The sequence below is a fragment of the Hemicordylus capensis genome, chromosome 2 (assembly GCF_027244095.1).
Source record: "Hemicordylus capensis ecotype Gifberg chromosome 2, rHemCap1.1.pri, whole genome shotgun sequence".
NCBI lineage: Eukaryota > Metazoa > Chordata > Lepidosauria > Squamata > Cordylidae > Hemicordylus > Hemicordylus capensis.
Genome location: NC_069658.1, coordinates 334,618,827 through 334,643,147, shown reverse-complemented (window position 1 = coordinate 334,643,147; position 24,321 = coordinate 334,618,827). Strand labels below are relative to the sequence as shown.

Sequence of the window (24,321 nt, the reverse complement as noted above, 5' to 3'; positions counted from 1 at the left end):
GGGACAGGAAGAAGAAAATTATGGAGGCCTAGGTGAAGAAGGAAGCAACAGACCTCCTGTGAAATTCAGGGGCTTAGCTATAAATGAATAAGCATGGTGGGGTGGGGGTGAATGTCCCTGGGCCTCTAAGGTATATGGTGTCCATTGGCCAGGCAGCAGTTTACTCATTATTCCCCTCCTCCTGCTCCTCTCAATATCTTGCTCAGGATGCAGACCAGTGCAAGGAGTTCAGAGTAGGGATGTGCATGAGTCAATTTTTGTGATTCAATTCGAGGTCAAATGGAATCAGCCAGATTTGATTCAAATTCAAATTTGCAAACTTGAATCTGATCAGATTCGATTTGAGATGGACTAGATTCAATTCAGATTTGAATCAATTTGAATCACTTTTAAAGGGAGCACCAAATTGGGGCAGCAGGTAGAGCCCCAGGGGTGCCACCTACCACCCAAATCTCAAGGTGTGGGGCACTTGGTTGATTTTTAATGAATATTTCAGTTTTTAGTGATTTTGTATATTTCCACCATAGAGAATAATGGAGATTCAAAGCAGCTCTAACCATAACCCTAACCCAGATCCCCAGCTTCTATTTTCCCGGGGTGGCGAGGGGAGCTAGGAATTTTTGGTGTTTACTCTTGGGTGTGTAATGAATCCTCATAGGGATTCATTATGAGTAAAAGTCATTACACACTAAAGAGTCTAAACACTTCAAAAATTGTGACCACACATTTTTTACAAGGGATAGTGCTTAGCTTTTTTCCCTTTCCTTTCCTTTCCTTTCCTTTTTTTTTTTTTTTGGTGAAAGCAGGGAATCAGGGGGATTGAATAAGGGAAACTTGAAACTCAAATCTCAAATCAATTCAAATCAAATCTGGGGAGATTCAATTCAAGCTCAAATTTGGTCAGAGGTGTCTGGGCAGATTTGTTTCAAGGTCAAATCACTCAAATCAACCTGATTCAAGTCAAAAACCTCAAAATAATTCACACATCCCTAGTCTAGAATTCAGTATACAGCGAGGCAGAGCTGGTCTTGTCTGGTTCTGTTGATCATTTAAGTCTTGGTCAGGTCCAGCAAGGGTCAGGTACAGAGGTCAGGTCTTCTGAGACCAGCTGTTAGATAGCTTCCAGGCTGAGAGCCAAGCATCTACTCAAGAGAATAAGATGTTACTTGAGCCACAGTTCACTCAGACTGAGTCTTATATAGTACATACCAAGGATTGCTGTCTCAAGCTCTGCCCTTCCATTATCCCCTGCCTTAGGGAATAATGGGGATTCAAACCAACCCATTGTACCCTACGGGTATTGCTAGGGACACTAAAAAGGGTTGGGTGGTACATCATGATGGGTGCTACATACCACCCAACCTGCAAAGCAACTGGGCAATTTTTAATGAATTTTTGAATTTTTTCAGGGTCATCAGCAGGTCAACCCTTAACCTACTGACCCTGAAAAAATTCAAAAATTCGTTAAAAATTGCCTGATTGCTTTGCAGGTTGGGTGGTAGGTAGTACCCATCATGACGGACTGCAGTACCCAACCCATTTTGGTGTCCCTAGGCACTACCCATGGAAATAATGGGCTGGTTCAAATTATCCTGCCATTAGTCCATAGGCGAAACTAGGGGGGGCACATGCCCTAGGCACCCCTGGGGGGGCACCAGTGCCATGCTGCCTCCACCCCCTCCCTAATTCCAGATTTTTTTAAAATTAAAAATAATATATATATTTACTTGTAGCCCCTTCAGGGGGCTTCCTAAGGGCCACGGTGTGTGTGTGTGTGTGTGTGTGGCTTTCTGCAAAGGTTTCCCCTCCCCCCACCGGCCTCTTAGATCACTGCTGCAGCCTGTCTCAGGCTAATTTTCAGGCCTGTTTGGGCCTACAAAGATCAGTGTTGTGGCCATTTTGGAGTTCGCTGCACATGTTCAAAAGGCCTCTATGAGGCCTGGCAAGGCCTAGGACCTCACAGGGACCATTTGAGCATGTGTGGTGGCCATTTTTTTAATTTTTTAAAAAGGTTGCTGAAAACAAAAATGACCACCGCACATGCTCAAATGGCCTCTGCAAGACCCAAGTCTAGATTTTTCCCTGATCTAGGGAGTCAGAAGAATGCAAAGTTGTTGGCAAGGGACCTGAGCATCTAAAAAAACAGATATAAATGGCACAAAAGTAAGTGGACAAAACATCCCTTAAAAGACAATGTTGGTTGAATACCTTGTAAGCTGGCAAAACTGAATGGTTGACGCGGGAGAGGCAAGGAATAAAATAGAAATATTCACTCGCATGCTGTTTAATTCTCTATATAGAGCTCTATCTTTATCTGAATATTTGTCAACAAATCTGATTATAAGGTTTGTGGGATTTCAAACTAGGAAAGTGCCTGCCTTTAACTTGTGTGGTGCTTTTTTTTTAAAAAAAAAAACCAAACTGAATATCACACTGTTTTGCTGTTCTGTGCCTAGTTGCAACTTCCACCTTCTTCCTGATCAGGCTGCTGGATCCAAGCCTATTGTAAGCTACTGGATAATTTCAGATTGTTGGGGCCCCTAGGATTTCCCATTGCAACCACTTCCCTTTAAGGCAATAGCTGTTTGGACAGAAAAAACCCATACCTGAATTTCTTTAATATAAAAAAGGAAGATAAAGATTACACCTCTGAGCCATCAACTTGTTCAATAACACATAATATATCACACATGTTCGTACCCATGTATGTACTACGTACATTCATACTTATCATAGTTAATTGTTTACATACGGAACAGATGCAAAAATAAACTAGATCTTGCCCATCAATAACTTTCAAACACAAACCTAGTTGATATAAAAAAGAAAATTATAAATGAATTAGAAAATAATAATTGAACAACTCCCACCGGACCTGACAGTCAACTAATACCTAGATAATAATCTTGTCTTGGGAAAATGGTAATTTGATTATAAGTAGGAGAGAGAAAAAAAGAGATCAAATTATTTTAAAATAGAGACCAATATTACTGAAATAAAAATGTTACCGTTATTTTGAATATTATTTTAAACTGCATCCGCAATTTTCTGTATTCTGTATTCTGGTTAAATTTCCTGTAAAGAAAACATGTTCAGAACTTTAGTGTATGTTACTATTTGGATGGTTACCTATTTCCAAAGGCAAACCAAAAAGGAGCAACCATCTGAGGAGCAACCTGAATTTCTTGGAGGCAGCAGCCTGTAGTGAGGTGTGCTGAGGTGGCAGAGCATTTGCTAAAGAGACCTTTCACTGCTTAGCTCTATGGAGGCATGCCCAGCACATGGATGTGCTGCGTTTTCTTGGGAAGGCGACTGGCATAAATGTGCCACGTGTGTGGTCGTATGTGTGCATGCATGTGTGTGTTGCTTACAAGCTGTTTCTCCTAAAAGTGTCTGAACTTGTATTTTTGAGCTGATATTATGGTAAAGTTATCTGAAAGATGGGTGTCAGATGTTTGGACAGGGGTGCAATTTCAGTGCTTGCCCTAGGCACTATTTTTCCTAGATACGCCTCTGCATTAGTCCCTATGACAGAACCACTCGAACCGGTTCGACCCCAGTTCAAATTCAAGCCAAACCAGCAGCTTGAACTGGGTCCCCCAGTTTGAATCTGGTTCAAACCAGTTTTGTGCACGCCCTTAGTAACTCATGGTAACAGCACAGTGGGATCCGTGACATGCTCTTTGTAAATGGTATGTATATGTAACCTCTACAAGCAATATTCAGAAAACATAATTTTAATATGGGTCTTTCTTTTCCCCTTTCTTTCTTTCCATTAAGAAAATCATAGAACTAATGGGGGCCACTGTGATTTTTATAGTTCCTCACAGTTCCTCATTTTCTGTCGATTGAGTGCCTGACAGGCTTTCTTTCTCCCTCTCACTGGCATTCAATAGTAGATCATTCTTGGCCATCCTCTAGAGATACATCACTGGAATGTATGGATTTGGAATTCAATTCATATTTTACAATTGATAACTCAAACCTTTTGATGATGGAGAGTTTCACATTTATATCTTAATTGCCACAAGTATAATGTAAAAATGAAACAAAGTCAGTTTGATTATTCTGCATTATGTTTGGTGCATTCATGATCTACTTGATTTTTTTTTAATCCATTGGATTGCTTTTTTCTTTGGTTTTGGAGTCTTTAAAAGTTTTCTCTTCTGTTGCTTGTGGTTTCATTGAAATGTTATTCTTATCATTTTATTCCCTTCCATCTATTTCATTTCCAACTTGACAAGGACCTTACAGATTTCTTTTGGAAGTCAGATGGGACAACAAAGAAAAAAAGAACCCCACAATTCTTTTTTAAAACTATGAATAGTCCTTTCCCCCAACTTTTTAAAACAAAGTTCTGGTTCATCTGTGGTTGAATTTATTGGAATGTGTGGCTCAAAAGTTCAGCAAGTGAGTGAAATTTTCAAAGATCAAAGGCCCTCTGCTGTTTCTACTGTCTCCCCTATTTTAATCCCTCAATAGAGAGACACCTTTGGGAAGTATCAAGGTCAGCTGTAGGTCTATTGTTATATTGAATGGAAAGGAAATTATTTTGCAGTTGTATCCAACTTCTCTTGTCATCTTTCTCCTTAGCCTGATAGTTTCTTTGTGGTGCCTATAAGCCCAGGTTCCAATTCTGGCCCTTTGTAAATGTTGTGGCTGGTGTTTGGTCATCTTAACATTTCCCTGATTGTAAAACTATTTCAGAAAGAAGTGGTCAGAATATTCAGCCTATTTTTCTACCATCTCTAGTTATTTTCCCCTTTCCTTCAAAGCTTTAGAGAAAAATGTATGTTGCGGAGCCTTAATGTTAATTTAATTCTCAAGCTTGAAGTAGCGGCACAGCAAAGGAGAGAAAATGTAATGGCTGCCTCATTTATTCTTGCCTTTTTGAGGCTTGGATTGGGCTTTGGATCCCCTCCAAAATGACAAAACAAATCCCAAACATCTTTGGAACATAATCATTTGGGAATCATGCTGGATTAATTTGGCCTAAAGATTCTTAAAGCTGATTGTTAAAGCTTTTGAGAAGGAAGCCCGCAAAGCCAGCTCCCCCACCTCTCTGTAGACTCGCTGACTTCATAGAGGCAGCTCTCCTAAACATCTGACTGTGGATGAGAGAGCAGGGGAGTGGGTGCAGAACTGTGGGTCCATAAGACCCAGTGTTCCGCATTACATCTGAAGGTGGCCAGTCAGATTTGCTAGTATTTTCTGTTTACTTAGTAAACTTAGTAGTTTCAGATTATTTATAGCCTACTTTCCAGTAGGCTTATGAAATCATCTGGCATTCTGTGTGTCCCTCCCCCTCCATCAACTTCGCAATGCCAATATGTACTAAATTGGTTACAGTTGTAGGGACACATAGGGACACCTCTATGGCGTAGTTTGTGATGATGCCATCCTGATTCAAGATGTGGATGCATAAACTTTTGAGGCACAAGTGGGCTAACTTGTGACCCATCTAACTAATTTGAACCAAATTTGCTACAGTTATAGGGACACATAGGGATGTCCCAATGGTACATAGTGTGAAATGATGTTCTCCACCCCAATTCAAGATGGTTGTTATGCCTTCGCTCTCAGCTAGGAGGAAGGGGAAGCTGACAGCCCTTCAGCCGATGCAGGGGTCCCTGAGGGACAGAGCCCGACTGTCAGTTCCCAAGAGATGGCTGAGGCAGGTCTGGCTGATGTCTCAGAGCAGGCACAGCAGTCTGAGGCAGCAGAGACAGCGACTGACGAACTGGAGGATGAGCGGTGCAGGCAAGCCCCAATGATTCCACAGCAGAGGCGGGTCACAAGGTGGCAGGCACATTTGGAAACCATCAGAAGAATAAGTGCCTCTTGCAGAGGGCTGATAAGCCTTGAATCCTTGCCAGCTGAGAGTTATCAGCTTGGACTATAAAGCATGCCTACAGCTTGCAGTTAGCCGCTGGAAGACAACACATGTCATCCCTAGTGTCAACAGCCTTCAGCCAGAGCCAGAGACATTTTCGAGCCGTGTTTCGCTTCTGCAACCCGGACAGGTCTTTTGCTAACTATCATCCTAGACTTCCCTACTGGGTGGCCAGATTGCTGACAGTGGTGGACCTATGAGTGTTTCAGGCACAAATGGACTAACTTGTGGACTGTATAATGAATTGGAACCAAATTAGGTATAGCTGTAGTGAGTGTCACACAGCGACACCCAAATGGTGTAGTTTGTAATGATGTCATTTACCCCAATTCAAGATGGCGGACACATAAACCTTTGCAGCGCAAGTGGGCTAACTTGTGACCCACCTAACCGACTTGAACCAAATTTGCTACAGTTGTAGGGATACATAGGGGAGTCCCAGTGGTGTAGTTTGTGATGATGTCATCCACCCCACTACATGATGGAAGACATGTGGATGTTTGAGGTTCAAATGGGCTAACCCGTGGACCATCTAATGAACTTGAACCAAATTAGGTACAGTTGTAGTTGTACACACAGGGACATCTCAATGGCATAGTATGTAAACACCCTGATCCAAGATGGCGGATGCATGAATGTTTGAGGCACAAGAGCTCTAACCTGTGGACCACCTAACCGATCTGAACCAAATTTAGTCCAGTTGTAAATGTAACATTTATGGAATTTTATTGTATTGTAAACTGCCTTGACATGCTTAATGAAGGGCAGTATAAAAACAGAACAATATAAATAAATAAATAAATAATAGGAAAAGTGAAAGGAAAGTAGGCATAAGCTCTTATAAGTTATAACAACTTATTTCAAATTCTGGCTGGCATGAAATGCAGCCCTCTAGTGCTGGAAGGAGGGCTCCACAACCCGCAGCAACAGCTTTATTACAAGTAGAAAGGGCTTCTGAAGGGAAAGGAGAGATGTGAAAATCATTCCCCCCTCCCCATCCGTGCTCGACTGCTGAACAAAGCAAGCTTCAATGCGTGGGCATTGAAGACTGCTTGCAGGTCTGTAGTCCTCTGTAGCCCTCTCTCTGTCACCGGAGGCCTGAATACCATGTAAACCCTAGTTGATCCAGATCAATTACTGCCTGCCCTGACTGGCAGCAACTTTCTGGAAAGTTTCTCCCAGCCTAGAGAGTCTAAGGCATGGGTATTTCCTAGTCCTGAGAAAGGATCTCCTTTTTCATTAGAGATACCAGTGACTGGACCTGGGCCTTTTTCATGGAAAGAAAAAACACACACACAAAGATCTACTGAGGTTTAATGAATACCAGAAATTCTACTGGAACCCCCCCAAATGAAAATACAACCCAATATAAACAAGCTAACATGCTTTTAATATAACCAAATAAAGCTATGTAAAACACCTACTCTGATGTGTTCTTGCGAAAAAGGTTAAGTTAAAATACATGTATATTTGTATAACAATTATAATCTAGTCCTATGGCTTACATGTGTATTTTTATTTATTATACATGCATTTTAACTTAACCTTTTTAGAGATAGCTCATCAGGATAAGTGGTTTTCATAGCTTTATTTGGTCCTTTTGCAAGCATAACATACGACTTACCACTGATTTATGGCCCTTCTTATGTGAAGTTACCTCAAATCTGATTTCTTGTGGTTCCTTACAAGCTTTTGTAATATTCTTAAAGAACAAAAACTTAGAAGAATATCTAAAGCAGACAGGTAAAGTTTGGGAATAACAGAAATGATGTTACGTGTGCTTACTCAGCTCTTCACACTTGAAGGCTGTAGCCCTATCCATATTTATTTATTTATTTATTTGATTTATATACCGCCCTTCCGAAATGGCTCAGGGCGCTTTAAAGGTAATCACCAGCACTTTGTATTTTGCCCGGAAACATATCGGCAGCCAGTGCAATTGTTTCAAAATAGGTGTAATATGGTCTCTCCAGGTTACCCCAGAGACCAATCTGGCTGCCGCATTCTGAACTAATTGAAGTTTCCGAACTAAGTACAAAGGCAGCCCCACGTAGAGTGCATTGCAATAGTCAAGCTGGGAGGATACCAGCTGGTGCACCACTGTTTTGAGGTCATCCTCCTCAAGGAATGGATGCAGCTGTCGAATCAGCCGAAGCTGATAGAAAGCACTCCTGGCCATGGCCTCCACCTGAGAAACCAGGGTGAGGCCTGGGTCCAGGAGTACTCCCAAGCTGCGCACCTGCTCCTTCTGGGGGAGTGTAACCCCATCCAGCACAGGGAGATCTAACTCACTCCTCAGATTCTGAGCCCCCACAATGAGCAACTCTGCCTTGCTTGGATTCAGCTTCAATTTGTTCTCCCTCATCCAGCCCATTACTGCCTGTAGGCAGGCATTTAAAGAGTGAGTGCCATTTCCTGAAGATGAAAAGGAGAAGTAGATTTGGGTGTCATCAGCATACTGATAACACCCAGCACTAAATCTCCTGATGACCTCACCCAGCGGTTTCATGTAGATATTAAAAAGCATTGGTGACAGAATGGAGCCCTGAGGGACTCCGTATAACAGCTCCTGCTTTGAGGAGCGACTGTCACCAAGCTCCACCATCTGGGATCTACCCGAGAGATAGGAATGGAACCACTGCAAAGCAGTGCCCCCTATTCCCAACTCCTCCAGGTGACCCAGAAGGATACCATGGTCGATGGTATCGAACGCCGCCGAGAGATCCAAGAGGACCAACAGAGTCACACTCCCTCTGTCGATTCCCCGGTAAAGGTCATCCATCAGGCCGACCAAGGCTGTCTCAAGCCCATAGCCCGTTCTAAAGCCAGTTTGAAATGGGTCTAGATAATCAGTTTCCTCCAAAACTGCCTGGAGCTGGTTAGCCACCACCATCTCGATTACCTTGCCCAGCCAGGGGAGATTGGAGATTGGCCTATAACTATCCATTGCTGAGGGATCCAGGGTAGGCTTCTTAAGAAGAGGTCTAACTATTGCCTCCTTCAAACAAGGAGGCACCCTACCCTCCCCCAGCGATGCATTTATGATATTAACTAGGCCATCTCCAACAATCTCTCCGCTAGATCGAAGCAGCCAGGTCGGGCAAGGATCCAGAGAACAAGTGGTAGGCTGTACCGCTCCAAGCAGCTTGTCCACATCATCAGGAGTCACAGATTGAAACTGATCCAACCTAACACTGCAAGAGGGATTGCTGGATACCTCCCTCACAGACCCCGCAGAAATAGTGGAGTCCAAGTCGGCCCAAATACAGGAGATTTTATTTGCAAAGAACCCACTAAAGGCGTCACAGCAGAGTGTCTCTGGGAGCTGATTTGAGGCAGAAGGAGCAGAGATTATACTCCTCACCACCCGGGATAACTCTGCCGGACGTGAGCCCGCAGACGCAATGCGCGCCGACCAAAAACGCTTTTTTGCTGCGCGCACTGCCATTGCATAGGTCTTCAAGTGGGTTCTATGCTGCATCCTGTCAGATTCGAGCCGAGTTCTCCTCCACTTGCGTTCCAGTTGCCTACCAAGCCACTTCATCCCCCGCAACTCCTCCGTGTACCAGGGGGCCATCTTAGAAGCAGGCCTGGAGGGACGCTTAGGAGTGATAATATCTACTGCCCTGGTGAGTTCTCTATTCCATGTTCCCACCAGGGCATCGACAGAATCACCGGCCGCACCAACATCGAAACCCTCCAAGGCCTTTTGGAAACCTGCTGGGTCCAGCAGCCTTTTTGGGCGGACCATCCTAATCGGTCCATCACCGCTGCAGGGGTGGATTGTGACCGTGATACCAACCTTAACCAGGTAGTGATCCATCCATGACAATGGGGTATCCTCCGGATTCCCCACCCACGGAACACCCCCCTGATCTGAACAGAAGACCAAATCCAGTGTGTGGCCGGCAACATGAGTTGGTTCAAAAATTAATTGGGATAGGCCCATAGTTGTCATGGCCGCTATGAACTCCTGAGCAGCACCAGACAGGCCAGTCCCAAAGTGGATATTGAAGTCCCCCAGCACCAAAAGCCTGGGGGACTCCAACACCAACTCCGCGACCAGCTCCATCAGCTCAGTTAGGGAGTCAGTTGGGCAGCGGGGTGAACGGTACACCAACAGAATCCCCAATCTATCCCTAGTTCCCAGCCTCAAGAATACACACTCAATATAGGTCAGCTGTCTCACAGGGGCCCTGGTAAGGGAGATAGTATTTTTATGGACCACAGCCACTCCACCCCCCACCCCCCCGCCCACTTCCCCATACCTGCTCCACAACAGAGTAACCTGGAGGGAGAAGCTGAGCCCACACTGGGTCACTCACTTCCCCCAACCAGGTCTCAGTTATACATGCCAGGTCAGCTCCCTCATCCATGATTAGATCATGAACAATTTCGGTCTTGTTTTGAACTGACCTGGCATTACAAAGGAGCAAGGTCAGGCTCTGTGGGTAGTTGGTGCTGCTCCCCAAGGCCTGAGAGTTGTCAGAACAGTTGGAAGTAGAAATGGTTACTAAATTACTAATTTCTCTTCCCCTGTAACGGCCAGCTGTTCTGCCAGCACCAATTCTTCTATTCCCCACCACTACAGCAATAGCTGCCCCAAGGCTGCCAGGCGCACCCCCTGCATCATCCCCTTCAGGAGAGCCCAAACACATCTCATCAACTAGGTCTGGCACAACTCAGGGCAATAAAAACAGCACTTGTCCCAAAAACTCCACCCACCCACAAAAGAACCATCCCCCAGCCCTCAGCCCCACCCCCGAAGGCCCAGCCCCAAAGGCTGGCCCCCTTTGGCGGCCCCCTACAGGCAGGCCGCTGGCCACGCCGCCGGCCATGCCACCAGCGTGTCTTCAGCAGTATTTATGTCTCTAAAGCTTCCCAACAGCCCCCTCTGCCGCAAAGGACTGTTGGCCGACACAGGTGTTGGTTGTCAGGCTTTCTGAAGACAGCAGGCTGGCAGGCAGCTCCTTGTCAGGGCAAGATGGAAAACAAACCCAGAGGGGCCAGATGTAGAATCCGAGTGGTGGAGGGGGGAGGGAGGGAGGGGGGAAACAACAGCCGGACCCGCAAACCTTTCTCCTCCTCCTCCCGTGCAGCCAGCGTGTCTTCAGCAGTATTTATGTCTCTAAAGCTTCCCAACAGCCCCCTCTGCCACAAAGGACTGTTATACAATGATGTATGTGCATACAGATGTCTGCACACATGTACATGTTTTTGTGTAAATGACTGCACAGGTGGCCCTCATCACTCACAGTTCCAGCAACTGCATATCCGTGGATGGGTCTTAGAGAGCCGGTTTCTTTATCCAAGGTACAAAAATAGGCTAAAATTGGCCAGTTTATGGTTGTGAAGTGACTGGAAATGACTTCTGTTGTCACTTCCAGTCATCATTTTAGAGGATGAAACCATTTTGAGGCTCTTTCATTTAATTTTCTCTCTCTTCCCAAATATTTGGCTGATTTTGGGGCTTGGGGGGCATTTCTGGAACCTGCAGCCCTGGAGAGTAGGGGAGCAGTTCTAACGTTGTTGTGGTTGTTATTTCTTGTTTACACAGTCAGACAGGTGTTATTGACTGGTTTGTTTTTATCCAGACATCGAGTCCTTCCCCAGGACCTGGGATGGCTGAATTTTATCATCAATACTGTTGGTTATTACAGATATCGTCGCAGAATATAGGCTGTTCCCAGCAAAGTTGCTTTTTGTAATTGGCTGATGGTGATTTCTGTGGCCCCTATGGTGTTGAGGTGCTCTTCAAGTTGTTTTGGAATTGCACCTAGGGTGCCAATTACCACTGGGATTATTTTGGTCTTTTTCTGCCACAGCCTTTCAATTTCAATTTGTAGATATTAGTATTATTATTATTTCTTGTTTACACAGTCAGACAGGTGTTATTGACTGGTTTGTTTTATCCAGACATCCTTCCCAAGGACCTCGGATGGTTGAATTTTATTGTCAATGTTGTTGCTGTTGTTATAGATATCGTCGCAGAATATAGGCTGTTCCCAGTAAAGCTGCTGGGAACAGCCTATATTCTGCAACAATATCTATAACAACAGCAACAACATGGACATTGTTGTTGTTATTATTATTATTATTATTATTTTAGAATCACTGACCAGCAGGTCCAGTGGCCTTCGGTGTGTTTGTGTGCTGGCATGGCCATGGGGGTGGTGATGGTCTCCGCACCCTCTCCCTCCACTGGCCTCCTGTAAGGGCCATTTTGGCTCATTTTCAGGCCATTCCAGCCCTTTACCCAGTGGCAGCGGTCATTTTGGAGGCTGCCGCACATACACCCTGGCCAAGCTGCGCTGTACACAGATTTGTGTGCCTTGAACATGATGCATGAATAGGGCTTCTATCAGTAACTGCACTTTAGGTAATTGGGATCCTCAACAGTTCAACTTGCCATAGCATCTCTGATTCCTGTGCCAAGTTCTGTATTGCCACTTAGGGTTGCCACCCAATACCATCACATTGGCTGTGTGATAGATTACTTCAGTCCTCCTTCCCACTCCATCACGATGCTTAAGAATAATTCTTGTAAGCCGCATTCCTCTCTAGTTAATACAACATCTGCTAACTAACACACTGGTCATTAATCAAGAGTAGCAATGTATTTCACCAAGATTGCAGTTCTAGCTGCTTTAAAGGGTGGTGGTGGTGGGAAAACTCTAACATTTTTATTTGTATTGTACGAATGATGTATTTTTTAATTAAGTATCTTAAAATAATTATATAGAACATCCATGGTGATATATAAAAGCACTTACAGAGAACTGCTACTTTACTTTTCTGTTTTACAGGGTAAAAAGTCTCTTCTTTATGTCATCTTTCAATGGGTTCCTGAACAATGCTCCAAAATTAACCATCAACACCAAGCTGTCATGTAATAGACACCATATTTTACACAGCCTATAGGGAATCACTTTTAAAGTCTATAACCTACAGTAGTCTTTTTAAATGAGCAGCTGAGTCATATAAAATAAAAATGGATAAAAAATAGTAATAAGTCTGGATTCATATCAGGAACTGAGTGAACACTAAATTAAAGTACTGTATTAAAACCTTCAGAGGTGTAGACCAGAAGTTCTCAGCCTTGGGTACGCAGATACTATTAGGCTGCAACTCTCCTCATACCCAGCCATAATGGGCAAAGAATGATGGGAAATGAAGTCCAGAAACATCTGGGGACCCAAGGTTAGGAGCCCTGGTCTAGACAGTAAAAAAGACCAGGCTCTAGTGACTTGGCTATAAGTTTTGGAAGGATGGAGGCTGGGGTCTGAATGCTACCTCATTAACATGCCATTCCACTGACACAACAGTTTGCAAGATTGTATATAGCCAGTGTAGGGATGTGCACAAACCACTTGATATAGAATCTGTTTGCATAGAAACAGGCCAGTTTGGCAGCTCGATTGTGAACCGAACCGGGACTGGTTTGGTCCATGATCAAAATGGACCAAGCCCTATTTGAGCTGAACTGGCTCGATACTGAAGGAGAATAGGCTGGCAGCGGGGGAGAGGTAAAAAGGGTTGTTCAAGGTTCTTATTGGCTCACCACCCCCCAGTACAGCCCAATCACTGGCCTGTGATTGGGCTGTACTGTGGGCAGTGGTGAGCCAGTAAAAACCTTAAACAACCTTTCTTGCCACTCCTCTGCACCTTTTGGTGGATTCCTCCACCTCTTTACTTGTAAAAGGGAATACTCACTTCATTCTCCTTTACGTGTTTTGCCACCTGGACTGCCAAACCAGCTCGATTGAATGGACTGGATTGGCCAGTTAGTTTGACAGAACCACTATTCTGGGCTTGTGCACACCCCTAGACTGTAAGAATGGGCATGGAACTGGCTGGCCCAGTTCGAGTCCGGATTGGACTCGAACCTGACCAGACCAGTTTGGTCTGGCACCCCCTTGAACCCCCCCCCCCCCCGGTTTGGTTGGGGGGCGTTTTGCAGACCTTAATATATATTTTTTTAACCATATCTCCTTCAGGGAAGGTACTCGAGGCGGGGGGGGGCGGAGATTCCCCCTCCCACTGCCAGCCTCCATTGCCACCCCCTCCGGCAGTTTCGGCAGGTTCTTCAGCCTGTTCGGGCCTCTGTAGTTTGGCGCAGCGGCAGTTTTGGATGCCACCACACATGCACAAATGGCCTCTGTGAGGCCCTGGGACATGCCAGGCCTCACAGTGGCCATTTCTGTATGCGTGGCAGCATCCATAATGGCCACTGCTCTGAACTACGGAGGCCCAAACTGGCCGAAGAACTGGCTGGTGGGGTTACCTCCATGGACCACACACACACACCCCACACACACACTGCCGCTGCCTCGATGAGCTTCTCCAAAGGAGATAAGGCAAAAAAAGTTTTTTGTTTTTTTTAAAGTTTGTGAATCCCCACAAACAGTTGGAGGGGTGGTGGTTTCAGTCCAGGGCTGGACGAACAGGGGATGGTTCGGTTCAACCCTGAGACATTGAACTGAACCTGTTTGACATCAAACCTGTTCGACTGGAATCCCTTAGCCCGCCTTTTGCTGATCATGAGAATCTCCTCATTGCCTATCTTTCAGGCTTATTTCAGCCACTGTTAGAAGAAAACAAGAGGGCAAAGTGAGTCTAGTGAGTTTTACCCTGAGGTGAGTTTTACCCTGAGTGAGTTTTACCCTGAGGTAACTTAACACATGTTAATGGGCTCTATGAAAGCACCGTTGTTGAACAATAAAAGGAATAGTTTTCCCCATCCACCCACCCACCTCCTGTGAGCATTGTAATGGATTTACTGGTACTCCCAATAAGTAAGAAAGCATGCATAGGGCTGCAGCTTTAGTGTCACTTGTGAAAACGCCCGAAGTTCTTCTGCCACTCCCAAGTGAGCTGTGGACTGATGCGATTTTTTTTAAATTAACCACCCCACCCCACCCCATTTATTAGGTCTCTAAACAAACTAGAGCCTATATATTATAAAGCTGTTCCATGTTTCCATGTTATGTGGTGGATTGAGTGTTTCAAAATCTGACGTTGTTTTAGCAATTCTTCAGGACCTTTCTGCAGCATGGCTCTCCATTGGAAGCAAGGAATGATTCTAGTGGGCCTCAGTTTAGATTTTCAATTTGTCGTAGACCTATTTGTAGTCAAAACTACCTGTGACGTACACTTTAGACCCCAACAGCCTTACCCAGATGTCCTGCTGTAAGCAGATATTTCACAAGCACAAATTTTGAGATACCACTTGCAGAAGCTAAGCTTGTTTACTGACTCTCTGTGTGCCAACAAATGGATTTGCAGATGACAACACACTGAAAAGGTTCAAGTGGCATTTGGAGTAGTCTACGTAATGCAAAGCACGCTTAGCTAAACTAGTATACAAGGATGAAAACTGGGGTATGTAGAAAATTAAGCAAATGTTGAACCTCTTTTTGTATTTTAAAAAATCCTTATTCGTACAAAAAAAGCAACTGAAGAATAATATCTGTATTTGTATGTAGTGTAGAGTTCCTGTGGAACCTATTTAGAATTCTATCTGGATAGGACCCTTTTCAGAGAATGCTTATAAGGTGGTGTGAAGCACAGCATCCAACTTCAGCCCCCCCCCTCACACATATGCATTCTAACACTTCTCTGCAACATGCATATGTAAATACAGGGGCTTAGCTATAATTGAGGAAGTGGTGGAGGACAAATTTCCCTGGGCTCCTGAGAGAGAGGGCTGATTGGTTGGGCAACTGTTCACTCTCCACTTTCCCCCTTCTGTCTCCCTGGCCCACTGGCATGCTGCTGGGTCCTGACTGGAGCACTCATCTCGACTTCAGGTCAAGAGGTATATGTTAAAAAACAGTTTCCGAGGCAGGAAAATGCCTGTGCACTAGTGTTTATGTGAAGGTGTCTGTGTGCATGGGGAGTGTGTGATATTATTAGTACAGGAGTGAGAGAAAGGGTGAACTGAGAATGTTTTGTTTTTTAGCATGTCCTTACAGTTCTTCTGCAACAATGATATGGTGGGGAAAGTATTTATGGCAGGGGGCCAGGGGCCATCTTCACTATTGTCCAAGGACCCACTACAACCTTGCTATGCCCCTGTGTGAATAGACAACTTTCTCTGTGATTTCCCAGATTCAAGTAATTTTTTGTCTATTGGATGTTATCGTTTCAAATTTGCTTTGTGATGTCACTGATCCTTTAAGTCAGCTTCTTCAAGGGGAACATACTGCCTGGGAATAATTGTCAGTTAATTTATAATTGCCAGTTTTCAAAACAGTGGAAACAACATTGAAGTTTTCCAAGTGAGGATCTGAAGGAAATTAAATGAAGTGGACATTCGTAGCTTGTGTGAATTGCAGAATTCATTAAAAGAAAGAAATCCAGTAATTTGAGAATGTGGTTCAGAGTACAGGGCATAGGAAATAGACTTCAGAAACATGGCTTCAAATCTTAGCTTGGCCATGGACTCATTGTAAGAAACAACACGGACTGAACATGCACCTACACTTCCGCATACTTTGATCTCAAAATATCTGTGCAGAGGTATGTCTGCAATATTATATAATGCTATACCTTATGATTGTGTATTCCTTCCTTCCTTGAGCAGTATCCAGACTAAGTCATTCAGTAGTCCTATTCAGGAGTTACTCTATAGGACTACTTACTCTCAATTGGATTATTGCTGAAATTTATTTCAATAATTAGGAGTAATATAGCCTTGATGCTTGCCTGAGGAGTAAGTTACTCTAGAAGCTGTCAAAAAAGTCTTGTGGCACCTTAAAGACTAACACATTTTATTGAAGCATAAACATTTGCAGACTATAGCCCATGCCATCAGATGCATGGAATGTTATCCCCTGTTCTCTCTCTCTCTCTCTCTCTCTCTCTCTCTCTCTCTCTCTCTCTCTCTCTCTCACACACACACACACACACACACACACACACACACACACGCATACACACACACACTGTTCCCACACCCTGGGAACAGTGAGGCTAAATGGTTATGAAATTTGAGAAGTAGGGTGCTTAGCAATTCTATGTAAAGCCTGAATGTACACAAGTTAAGTACAGTGACAATTCACAACAGCAGCAATGAGTGATAATGCAAACCTCCAGGTTTTCCTAAATTAAGTGACACCTGTAGTGTGAGAGAAAACCATTATCTTTATTGAAGCCTGAACTGAGAGAATAAAACAGTCCCAAGATGTGTTTGGAAGTTCTAACCTGTTCTGAAACATTCTGAAACTCCACCCCCTGCTCTCCATGATTACAGTGTTTTTTCTTCAGAGGTTCTTCCAGAAAGGGACATAGCGGGCACACCACCCAATGTTGCAAATCACACTCCTGGCATCTAAGGACAGTATTGGATCCAGGAGTACTCTCAAGGTGTGCAGGGGGCAGAGAGAGCAGGCCCATTCGAAACAGGCTGAACTCCTCCACCTAGAGCAGTTCTTCCTATTCACAGCACCTTCATCTTGTCTGAATTTAGTTTCAGTTTGTTTGCCCTCATCCAGATCAAAACTGCCTCTGGCCACTGGTTCAGGGTTTTCAATGGCTTCCTAGGATTAGATTGCTGAAATGAGACCTAAAGATGAATGCCATCTCCATACTCATGACATTTCAGCCCAGATGACCTCATCCAGCGGCTTTATGTACTGTTGAAGAACATGGAAGACAAGCTCGATCCCTATAGTACTCCATATGCCAGAGGCCATTGGGAGCAGCAGTAGCCCTCAGCACTACTTTCTGGGATTGACCCTACAGGTAAGACTGGAGCTACTGCAAAACAATGACTCCTAGCCCCATCCCCCAAGGGTCTTTCCAGAAGGATACCATGGCTGATTCAGGAGTGCAGATGGAGGGAAAGTAAGGAGCAACTCCTCATAATTTTTTTTGGGGGGGGGAGGTGGAGAGGGGGAAAGGAAAGATTTTTTTGGGGGGGGGAGAAACATGTGTTTTGAGGAGAGTTCAATAAAATGGGGGGATTCTGCACCCCTGGATAATATCAAAAGTCTCTGAGAGCTGCAGGAGAACCAACACATTCACACTTCCTCTGTCTCTCCACTAGGGTACTACTGAAGGCACCCACATAGATCATCCACTAGGGTACTGAAGGCAGTTTCTGTCCCATACCTAGGCCTTGGTTACCTGAAAAGGAGCTGGAATCCCTCTGGCCTGTAGTTAGCACACACACACCCTGACCCATCAAACTGCATTGCTGCTGTATCTAGAAACCTTGAGGATAGAGGTCTCATCCAAGCAGGTCTCCATTATACATGCCAGGTTGGCAGCCATTTCCCCCCCCCCCCCATTTATTGACCTGGTGGTTAGTAGCAGCACCATTAGGATTGATGGGATGCTGACAGTGGCTTCCATACCACACAGTGATCTGCACTTCTAATGGAGAGGCACATTCACTACTGCACCGAAGCCTAAAGCACACCCATCTTGCTTGTGGCAGTAAGGTGGCTCCACGGCTACTAAGCAGTGTATGAATGCAGTTGTGATGGTATTTCCATTGGAGACAATGCGAATGCCATAACAACTGCATTTACACATTGCTTTAGCATGGGCGTGCTTAAGCTTCATTGCTGTAGTGAGTGCACCTCTCCCTTAGAGTTTTGAATCACTGCATAGTATGGCAGACAATGTGGCTATTCACACGATGGGACGAAATTTCGTCCTATCATGTGAACCACCAGGCTTGGCTGTGAGCCTGGCGGCTTCTAAGTGGGTAACCCACCTAACTACCCCTGCCCTTGAACCAGGTTTGCAGAGTGAGCACTCTGCAAACCTGGTTTTAAAAATCACGAGTAGCGCGCTCGCGCAGGGCATGCTGGAGCTTCCGGGGGCCAATCGGCCTCCGCTCCCCCCAGCGGCTGCTTTGGCCACCCAGAGCAGACTGTCTGTTCATGTGCTGGGAGAGCGGGCTAACCCGCTCTCCCCACTCACCCTCCCCAGGTGGGTCTCATTGATCGTGAGACCCACCTCAATGTTAACATCTCACATTAGCATCCCAACCATTGTTACCCTGGGGCTACCCTCTATGTAAGGAGAGTGTCATATATGGGTTATGCACTTCCACCTGTATGCATGTATTCTGTTCCTGTACAATATGCTCACTCTTTTAAAAAATAGATTAGGTGTATGGGTGTATATTCACAGGGTATATCATGTACAATGTTCTGAACAGAGTGTCACTGGAGCCCACCTCTTACTTCTGTGTCCTTCCTTACACATGGGTGTACTGTGTGAACTGATCTCCAGACTAGGAAAGGTGTGAATTGGCCTTATTCTCTTAAAATTTAATTCCCTGTTTATAAAATTAATGTATGACTCCAGAGTGTTGACAGGTGGCTCTATCAACTGGATCAAAACTCTTTGAAAAAAAATGTAAGGTTCTCTCCCTGATTAGACATACCTTTAGTGTGGGAAAGTGAAGGTGAAGTTCAAGTTCGTTGGAATCTTTTTGGGCTTGGAAAAGCCAAAATAAACCAGCTGGAAGGCCTGAGCCCCCCAACATAGCAACATTATATCATGCAAGCCTTTGTTTTCACTGCTTTGCTGTCTCAGTTTTTGGGGTCAGTGACACAAGCAAGTTGTAAACGACACACCTTACAAATCAGTTGAGCTTGACGTTGTGCTGGAACATTCATTACAAGCTGTAAAGGAACACAAGCAAGAAAGCTTTCAGTTCTCCAGCCCCATTTTCCATTGCAGTAACCCAATTAACTGGTGTATGTTTGTTTTACAAAACTCTAAGCTACAATAAACCATGCAGATACACAGGCTGCAGAAAGCCTCGTAATTAGGACAAGGTGTACAAATTAAACCACTCTTTTAAAACTTCAAACCAGCTAACTTCTGACATACTGTACGGCTGGGGCTTCTGGGACCAAACCCAATTAACATCTTAGTATTTTATAAGCATCGTTTTAATTGCATTTGTATGCAATCTTCTCTCCAAATGCCTTTCAAGGTGCTAGCTCTTGTTCCAGTTTTATTACTTCAGTGATTTAAATCCACTTTCTCTGTGCTTCCTGTTAATAATGACTGGTGCTCCTTCAAATGATCACCCAGCATAAACCATTCTCTCTAAAGAATTACATTTTAAAACTATTACATTTGACTTTATTATTACATTTTTAAAAAACTCTCTCCCCATCTCTGCTGGAACATAACGACTTGAAATATGTTTTATCAAACTGTCAGATCTGAAAAGTGCTGTGAAGGAATGTTTTAGCATCACCCTGTGATGGCTTTCTTGTGGCCCACATATTATATTGTGTATTGTGACATCATACACTCCAATGTTTTCTGTTTGTGAAATTCAGTCTCTTTTTCCAGGTCCTTGAGAAATCAAAATCCTTATTTTGGTTTTTTTGGAGGTCCCGGATAATAAGGTTCTTCACATGACCATTTGTGCCAGGGCTGGGAAGGGCAGGTGGTGGTGGTGGTGGTGGTGGTGGGGGAGAAAGGACACTATCTACCTTTCCCTACATGATCCTCATTGCACATGCTCACATGACTGACACGCAAGCAGGCTGTGTCCTCCCATATCCCACAATGTAACACCAGGCCACTCCTTCCCTCTATTCTACAGATGCTCAGACTAGATAGCAATAGCAATAGCACTTACATTTATATACTGCTCTATAGCTGGAGCTCTCTAAGCGGTTTACAATGATTTAGCATATTGCCCCAAACATTCTGGGTACTCAGAATGTACCCCAAATACTCTTGAGATCCTCTTGGATCTCAGGATCTAGCCATGGATCCTCAGCTCAGTTTGTCAGCCTTGGTGGCAGGGGCACACCAAGATGATTTGGGCATCCAGACTGTCTATATCCCCCAGCCATGAGGCCCACTCCATGTGTGAAGGCCCCCAAAACCTCCTTTGGGGGACCGGCCCTACCAAACTTCTATTGTTTTTTAAAACTTTTTTTCTTCTTTACCACTGCTGAAGGGTGCCTGTGTGTGTGTGTGTTTGGGGGGAGCGGAGCAGTCCTTCTCCCTTCTCCCCCCCTCACCCGGTGGCGGAGAAACTGGACGGACGCTTGTCTTGTCTGTTCTGACCAGTGTCTTTAACAAAGTGTGAGGTGGCCTGCGTAGTTTAGAGATCGTGTGATGATCGTGTGACGATCGTGTGACGATCTCTAAACTGTGAGGTGTGCCTTGCACTATGTAAGGCACACATAGCCACTGGCCCAAACAGACAAGACCAGCATTCCACCAGTCTCTCTGCCGCTGGCAGAGGGGGGGAGAAGGGAGAAGGACTGCTCCACTCCCCCACCACAGGCACCCCTCGGCCGTGGCAAAGAAGAAAAAAAGTTTAAAAACAAACAAACCAAAAAAATGGAGGTTTGGCAGGGTGGGTACGGGGTGGCTACCAAGGCCCCCTGGCCATTTGGAGGCTCCCCCCGGACCTTGGACTACCAGACCGGGTCTCCAAGGTCCGGGGGTTAGTGCACCTCTGCTTAGTGGTGCCTTGATACCAAGCATTCACTCTAGAACATACTGAAAGCTCCCTATGGCTGTGTGTTGTAAGGATAACTGGTTGTGGTGGACAAGTTTGTTTCAGGATGCTTGTCCACCATTACTGACCTTTGTTATGCATGTGCTGTGGTTCACATTAGTGCTTTGGAGACTCCTGTAGTTGTCTTGCTGTAGTGGATGATGGGTGGACTTTGGGTAGCCATGAAGTACCAATGTATTTGTATTTGAATGGCCTGCTTGATCCTTGCCTCTTTGGCAGTATTTAAATATAATATTTAAACTGTGCATGTGGGTGGCTTCAACAGTCCTGCTCCCCTATATGTTTAAGTGAAGCAGAATGGTCCATCAGGATGAGCAGGAGGCTATTCATCATATAGTGGGTTGGGCCAGCAGAGCAGAGTATTATCTGAACTGAGTCATTGAGATATCCTATTTTAAGCTTCTGGGAAACTGCAGGGACACTGTTTGAAAACAACTGGTCTAGAGATGATACTTTAATGTTAAAATAATCTTATCATTAATCTATGTAATTCTCTGCCACAGGATAGGGTAATGGCCACCAGTTTGGATGACTATAAAAGAGGTATAGACAAATCCATGGAGATCAGGACTATCAACTGCTACTAGACCTGATGGCTATAGACTGCCTCCAGGTTGAGGGGAGCAACAGCAAGAGAGAGGGCACATGCCTTCATCTTCTGGTTGTGGACATCCCAGAAGCATCTGGTGGGACACAGTGGGTGGGAAACAGGGTGCTGGACTAGGTAGGCCTTGAGTCTGATCCAGTAAGGCTCTTCTTATGGTCTTAGATACAATCTAATTAAATTAAATAAGTTTGTTCAAACTACTAAACAGTCAAAGGTTCAATATATATCGCAGAATGTTCCTTTTTAATCTAATGTTTTCTGGTTTTACTGATGTTGTGTATGGTGTACACACTTTCTCTGGCTGCGCATTGGTCTGTGGGTTACAAGATGAATATGGGACTGAAGGGGTAACTTTTATAATCCCTGCTGTTGTCTTAAAATTATATTGTTTATTTGTATTATGTTTTACATATTGAAATATTGTTTTCTAACCATTAAAGAATTCAGTTCAACAGATAGTTACTTTACTTTATTTATTTACGGTCAGTGACCAAAAGAGAAATGTACAGTCATTAATAACTCAAAATGACATAAAATCCTTATAAGAAGAATATATATACATATACACCTAAAAATGGCAGTTTTTTTTAAAAAAAAGAATACCCTCATGAGTTTGAGACTCTTATTTTAAAAGCCACATAACAGTACTTAGCAACTGTTCTGGAGATTACTGAATCTTCATCGGCTAATAAGTACTTTAAAAGAAGATCCCCGGTTTCCCCCTTCAAATTATTTAGCAAGGGATGAATTAGTTGCTGCCTTACATCCTGGTAAAGTGGGCACTTTAATAAAATATGGGCCATTGACTCGATCTCCTGGCCGCAAGGACATATGCGCTTTTCATAGGGCAATTTGTTATACTTCCCATATAAAAGCGCTGAAGGGAAGGCGTTAAACCTCGCCCTAGAGAAAGCCCATCTATGACTGCATTGAGTAATCGTAAACAAGTAGGTAGCTGGGCTTAAGTCTGTCTTTAGCTGTACAGATTTGTAAAATTGAGGTAAAATAGCCCTTTCATTTTGTATTTCTATATCGACCAGTCTTTGCCGCACCAGTCTGCGAGCTGTAGTCGCACCAGCCTCCAACAGTAAAGCGGGAGATAATCCGCAGCAGGAAAGCTTGTGCGTTATTTCCTTGCACCAGGATGCTTGTGGCTCTGCTGCCAGTAATTTGGGGATTAATCCTGTTGGGGAAAGATGCAGTTTTATCCAATAGTTGATTGATAACATCCAGGCCTTGGACTTAATTAACTAAAAGGATTCAAACGTATGGATAATGTACACATTGCTCTGTGTTCAGAGGCAGAATACCTGAAACACCAAATTCACAGGGAAGGCCGGATTTCCAGAAGCCGTTGGACGACCGTGGTGAGAAATACAGCGCTAGACAAGAGAGATCCTAGATCTGGCCAGCAGGGCGCCTCTTAAGTTCCTCCAAGAAAGTATCATGGGAATCTTTCTTATCCAATTAACAAAATCATGAATAAGGGGTGCATTCTAAGCCTTTCTTGCCCATATGCTACTGTATGTATACATATTCATATGGTGAAATGAGGAAAAAAGCTAAACCCGGTAGAAATACTTCTGATAGTACTGAGATGATTAAATGATGAGCATGTTTATGTTAGTCGTAACATAAATGTTGGCAGTCAGGCTCACAATATTTCCTCCCTGCCTTCCAGAATGCAGCTTATGGGGAACGTATACTAATGTTACTCATCTAGGATTTCTGTTATCCAGATACAAATATGGAGTCTTAAAAATGCAAAAGGCTCCTCCTGGAATATTTTGAGCCTCTTCTCTTGATTGAATGTCTTGTCAAACAAAAGTGGCAGCAGCTCTCTTGGAGCTGTCTGAAGCCATGCAGATATGATTTCTATCATTTCTTTATTATGTGTCGTCCATAATAAGCGCAAGCATGTATAAGTCATCTGTGGCTGGCACTTTGGAAGCAATACTCAAAGGACAGAGCAAGAGACATTTCTCTCTTCCAGGATCTAGCAATTTTAGATACAGCCCATCTTCCAAGAGGCTCACTGCTCTCTGTTCTGTGCAGTCCTCCCTCTGAAAAAGTAAGACTTTCATAGCTGCCTTGCAAGAGTCACTAGTGAGATAAGAACTGCACAGCTTCTTTGGCTCTACTTTGCTGGGTACAGGAAGTTGCCTTTGCAATGATTTCTATAATAAATCCAAAGAAAGAAGTGGAGTTGTGAACCTGATATTCTCATATCAGTATAATATTTGCTCTCATCTTGATGTAGGCTTGTATTTGATTAAGAGCTAATGAAGCATTATGTGCAGGTCC

General features: G+C 44.2%; 1 long non-coding RNA gene across 1 annotated transcript; it reads left to right on the top strand.

Moving 5' to 3' along the window:
* The first annotated feature begins 14,483 nt into the window (after nt 1–14,483).
* Nucleotides 14,484–22,456, top strand: LOC128346699 (uncharacterized). The gene is made up of 3 exons (XR_008317140.1): nt 14,484–14,529; nt 17,499–17,638; nt 21,914–22,456. It is a non-coding gene; the product is annotated as an uncharacterized LOC128346699 (long non-coding RNA).
* Nucleotides 22,457–24,321: the final 1,865 nt, after the last annotated feature.